The sequence below is a fragment of the Siphateles boraxobius genome, unplaced genomic scaffold (assembly GCF_051911475.1).
Source record: "Siphateles boraxobius isolate OS27281-9 unplaced genomic scaffold, OSU_SipBor_1 100, whole genome shotgun sequence".
Taxonomy (NCBI): domain Eukaryota; kingdom Metazoa; phylum Chordata; class Actinopteri; order Cypriniformes; family Leuciscidae; genus Siphateles; species Siphateles boraxobius.
Window position 1 is genome coordinate 3,171,437 of NW_027508701.1, and position 6,000 is coordinate 3,177,436.

Sequence of the window (6,000 nt, forward strand, 5' to 3'; positions counted from 1 at the left end):
AATATAGATATTTATATGAATATAAATAAACTAAACAACATACACACATGAATACATAAATAGGTTAGTGATAGGATGAAATTGGAAACCGGAAGAGGGTCTATGAGAAGAACCATCAGAATTTCATTTTCACATTTCATTGAATTGAATACTTGCATTTGTAATGGGAACAATTCTTGAAGTTGTTGAAAATTGAAGTCGTTGATGGTTCCGGCAGCGTCAAGTGGAAGTTGGTTGAGCGTTCTCTTTCTCCAGGAACGCATGATTGGAAGTGAGGAAGTCAAAAGGATGGGTGATTGGAGTCGTTGTTGGTTGGAGTCTTTGTTCCAAAACTCCTGAGATTGTCCTTGGTTCTTTGTGAGAGAGTCTTCTCTCTCCTGCCTGAGCCCACCTCTGGTTGGAATTGAGGCCTGCTGGGCCCTTGGGGCCCCCGTGGAGGGGGAGGGGGCTCCCCAGTCTCACCAGAACAGTGTTGCGGCTGGATGAAAAAACTAAGAGCGGGCGGTCACTGTTGCCTGCCTCTGATATACCCTGAGAAAAGAACCAACCCCTAAGGTTTGAATGGACCTATAAGTAAGGTGACATGTCCGAGAGGGGAAGCGGCTCTTAGTTGATTTATGGTCTTTGTCCCCAGCATGCTTAGACTGTTCATTCAAGCTCAAATAGACATAACAAATTCACATTGCATTCTAAGAGAAGGTGATGTACATCAAAGTGTGCGTCATTAAATGAGGATTAATTTGCTAGGAAGCATGATACAGGTGAGGTTATATTGACCGTTGGGTGGTTGTTCAACCACATACACCCCAATCAAACATACCATGTTGTTATACCTAATAGTACACGAGACAGTAAATCATCACAGTTTCTGTGAGGCATGTTCCTTCATAGATCAGAGTAACACCGCAAAGTTTATTTAATTAAAGATGGTCTCTCTCTCTTAAGCATGTGGCGCATGTGGCCACATTCCTTTGAGGTCGTAAAGTCTGTTATCAGTCTTAAAGTGTTCTGTAACCGGACACCCGGCTGACAAAGTAACTTCATTTGTGAGGTTAGTTTTGGGGGAGAGTTTCATAGACCTTTATATTCATTAAATATAGTGAATATGAATAATTAGTGTGTGTCTGATTGGTCCAGACCCTACATCCCCCCCTTTCGACCGTTGTTGTCCCCCTCAAGGACAACCATGATCGAAGTTGAAAGTGCCGACAGATCAGACACACCTTTGTCATAGAAGGCTGGAAGGCCATGGTGGCCTCTGGTTGCTCGCGTCTTCTGGAGTGGTGGTCGTTCCACGGCGGTTGATGTGGACAGTAGCCCAGTACAGGTCTCTGCAGCAGGTGTTGGGGCAGAAGGTGCCTTGACTGGGTATCACCTGTCATTCTGGAGTTAGGGTGAAATTGTGGTTCTTGAAGAAGGATGAGGTTTCCAGCTTTGATTCAGGTTTGGCCTCAGCAGGGCAGCGTGTGTCTTGGATCAGAGACTGCAGACCAGCTGAGTTTGAGTAAAGTCATTCTGGAAGACAGTAAACAGCTGTTTCATGGAGTTCACTGTCTGGTTCAGCCGAACGCTGTGGGTGTTGAGAATTACCACAGTTCCCTTCGATGTCTTGCCGATTGACGGCAGGGAGTCACTCTGTGTTGTGAGTTGCCCTTTTAGCTGTGGGATTTCAGTTTGAATTTCAGCCACACGTTGTCTCACAGTGGCTAGGTTCAGGCGTTGACACTGGACATGCCAATGTTAACAGAGTTCCGACGGCAGTGGCGGTTGTGTCCATCTGGCTCTGCTTGTGTGACATTTTTTTTTCAAGTTGGTTGAGCATGTGTTCGACATTGGCCTCAGCGTGGGCGAGGGAGTGGAGTCGAACATACACTCTCTGGGTGTGGGTCCTGCAGTTGGTGATAAGGAGTCCCGGTTGTTCCTTCGGGACGCTGCCTGATACCGGACCTGGTGAGATGACCGACTGCGGCTGTCCTCTGGTTGGCTGGAGGCACAGGAAGACTAACCACAGCAGCATCCTGGAACAGACAAAGGGGAGAGGGAGAGAGAAAGGGAGGAAAGATCTCAGTGACTGTCGTCCTTTGTTGGCTAGGACAGTCTTTCCGCTTCGAGGACGCCGGTATGCCAATTGCTTCGGTGTTCTGGTGCTGCGGTGTGCAGCACATGCTGCGTCATGGGCATACACTGGCATGAACCCCCCTTTTGCACTGTGGCACCACAAGCTTTGGCGCAGCGATGTCATCAGGTGCATAACACAGAGTGTTGTCCTGTGCACGCAGCGTGTGCTTGTTGATTTCAGTTGTCTGGGGCACCGGTTGTCGGTGGGTGCAGACGGCGTTCGTGGGTGGTTGGAGGGGTTAGAGGTGGTTTCTCATAGTGTCCATTGGTTTGTCATAGTCTTTGGTAAGCTGGAAGGTTGGGGTCAGGTTAAGCAGAGGCTCTGTGACATTTTGGCACACTTGTGGTGAGAGACTAATTCATGACCCTAAAAGTTCAGAACCACTGTTTAATGGGTTCGCTAGATATGTAGCATAAAGTTAGGTGTTTCATGTGTATCTAGCTAGTGATGTGTCTCTTGTATCTTTATCATCTTAGCTGTGGATGTTAGGAGGCTAAGACTTGTGTGGTTCCTAGAGTATTTCCTGGAAAGGGCATAGCCGAGATGAAATAAATGACTTAAGATGGTTCTTATGATTAAATTATTTCTCTGGACTTAAATGGTGGATCATCACTGCGGCTTGACGAAGTGAAGGATAGGAGGAAAAGGGACAGCTTTCCTATTCAAATTATGCTTATTATCAATCCTCAGGACTATAGTTATGCCCTAGTAATTGTTGAAATTACTTGTGTCGCAGGGTCACAAAAATGAGTGCACTTGTTGAAAATAAACACAATCACAAATAAAGGTGTCTCTGTTTCCTTTCTGGGCCCAATGGGAAATAGAACCACATTCGAACAAGAGAGGAAATGGAATTAAATCATATAGATGACCGAATAGACAAGGGAATAGCTGACTGCTATTATTATCAAAGTGGAAATAAAAGAATAAAATAAAAAAATAAAGTAAGTAATCAAAACAGCGGTAATGATCTGAAATTGAGAATAATCAATAGCACTAGTGACTAACCTTTAGATTTGCCTGGACCAACACTCCCTAGTGGGTCACAGCTGTTGCGTGTTTAAGACCACACCGTGTGTGTCCCTCCAAAGGTTTAGTCAATATGCTGATGAAAATTCTCATAACTATAATAATTCTTCTCTAGCTACACAGCTTACATGTAATTAAACTTGGGTTTAATTGCCAGGGCATCTACAAATTTAGCCTACAGCGCTCAGCAAGGACTATGCCTAAACTAGTGAAGGTGAAATTCAGCTGAGAAGAATTGAAAGTAAGGAAAGAGAAAAATTAGAAACCCTAAATGGGGTTAAAGAAAGTATTTTAGAATACTTTTCCCTGTATACATAAAAGCTGTAATTAAGGCTTCAAGTAAATGATGCTAACCGCTAACTGTAGAAGTTATTATGTAGCTTAGCCTAAGCTGGATGGATGCTAGGTTAGCTTAGCTTAGCCTAAGCTGGATGGACGCTAGGTTAAGTTAGCTTAGCCACCTAGGCTGGTTTGATTACAAAATGACGTCACGAGTTAGCACTTCCTGTGACAAGTCGTTGTCATGGGAACCAGTGCATGTCAGAACAATTCAACAGTACCTGAAGAATGTCTACACATTTTACTGAGTTATGCATGTTTAAACGGGTTAAAAGGGGGCGCCTATACTTTAAGTCTTTCAAGAACTTGATGTTACATTCAATAAAATGCTAATGTGTTTTGGCATTTGCTAATTTTACTCATGGAACTCTTCTCTTTACTTTACACAACTTATTCTATTCGTTTACAAAGTAAGGAAATAGATTTGCTGTAAGTCAAAGCTTGTCTAAGCCTATATAGTTACGTCCCTCTCATGCATAAATGCTGACTTTTCAGCGAGTGAACAGTTTTGATCGCTAGGTAGCTCTCTGCTTGTGGATGCAGCTAAAAATTTAGGTGAATTACATCAATCTAACAATAATTTGTAAGGCCTTTACATTGTAGAAAGGGGAGCATCACCCAGGTCTACGTATATATAACACTGTCCTGAGCTTTCTTTTTCAGAAACAGGTTTAGCAATACTGCAATTTGGATTTCTTTAACCAAAGCAGGATAGATATCGGTACAGTTTACAAGCTGCTGAGATGAGATTCCTTTGTCAAACAGACTTACGCTTTAATGCTGAACTTACTGATACCAGTTGGAAATCTAAGACTCTTTCACTTACAGTAGAGATGTCAATTCCCGCTATCGTTTTATCTGCATTTAGACAAGCCAGCAACCAGTGATCAAAATGCGTATCGCATGTTGTGTTCCAGTTGGACCGCAATGGTCAAATGCACGCCTGTAGGTTAACAGTAGTTTAAAACTCAGGTGGTTTTCCTACACTATGGCGTCAAGGTATGCCCTATTTGGAGCTAGTGTTTCCTGTAACCCTTCATTGTCATGGAAACTAATGTAGCAGTGCCAATTCAACCAGCATGTAGCAAATGTTTGTTTCAAAAGAGTTGTGCATAGTCTGTTGGCAGGTGAGGCTTACACGTCCATTCAAGATTTTCTTTATATCAGTAAAATTCTATTTTTACTAATGCAGAGTCTTGCTGCTCTTTGAGCACCCATTTTCATCTACTTTAAAAGTTTTATGTCCTATGCTGACCAGGGACTTTTTAGCAGAGTCTTGCATTGTGTTCATGCTGTGTGGCTTCTGGTTTTGCAGTTCAGGATCAATGGGGTCTTAGGAACCCTTTCTGGGGAGGCCTTCTGTGTTAGAGGCCTTCCGCATCAGGTCACACATAGTTGAGTGGGCATTGCGTGGGGGCAGGTGAAAATATGGTGACTAACTGGTTTTGGAGGAAAAGTTTCTTGAAGCTGGTGTCCTCCTCCGTCACAGGTTCGTTGTAAGTTCCACAGACAACTCGTTCGGAGTTGGTGGTGGTAGCACAGGGCCTTCTAGGTCTGTCCTGCTTGGTGTTTGGGCAGGGCCCAGCTGGGCTGGATGTGTCCAGATCAGATGGAGTCTGTCTCGGTGTGCCATACCGGTTGGAGACTGCAGGTGAAAATCAATGTCTCGTAGATTGGCAGGGATGTTTCTGACCTTTCACTTGAGATTGTTGAGTGTCACTTCATGTGCCATTTCAGGTTTTGTCTGAATTACCTTTTCATCCTGCAGCTGCAGGGGCTCTCAGGGCACTGTCTGGTGAAGTGTTAAGCCGAGGGCTTTGGCTGCTCCCCCCTTTGTGCAGGGCTGGGGAAGCTTACGCTGCTAATGTGAAGGTCAGCAGGGTCCATCTTTCTTGTGTGGTCCATTTGCAGTGGGTTGGACTGTTGCAGCTCTCTTTGGACCACATGGAGTGCGTCAATAATGTTACAGCATCGCTAAGTCAGTGTTCGGACTTCCGCTGCACATTGATGGCTTTAGCTCTCTTTGAGTTCAACCATTTCTTTAAGTTCTTTGAGTGAAACAGTTCTTTACCCGTCGGTTTGCAGGTGCTCAGAGCTGTCGTCCACCTGAAAACTGATGATCTCTTTCAGTTGCTCTGCTCTGTCAGGGTCCTTGCATCTGTCCTGTGCCTTCTCCCGTTGAGCAGGGTTCGTTCTCTGTGGAGTCCTGTGGCTGGCAGCGTTAGTTCATTTACCTCCTGTTTGAGGCCTGCGGGAGCATGGCCAAGGAGAAGATAATGCTGGTCAGCTCTTGGTGGCTCAGGCTGGGTGTCAGACGTCTGCTTTCATTGTTGCCTAACTGTTCCTTCCTCTGCCGTGGCAGGTCGTTGCCTGCTTCAGGCTGAAGGATGTCCATGACACTGCTCTGCGGGGTCTTCAGGTGGTCCTGGTGGCAGGGCTGGGTGTCTGAGGCCTACTGGAACACTTGTGGGAACACGAGAGACAAATGGCAAAGGCAAATGCAAGTTTCTACA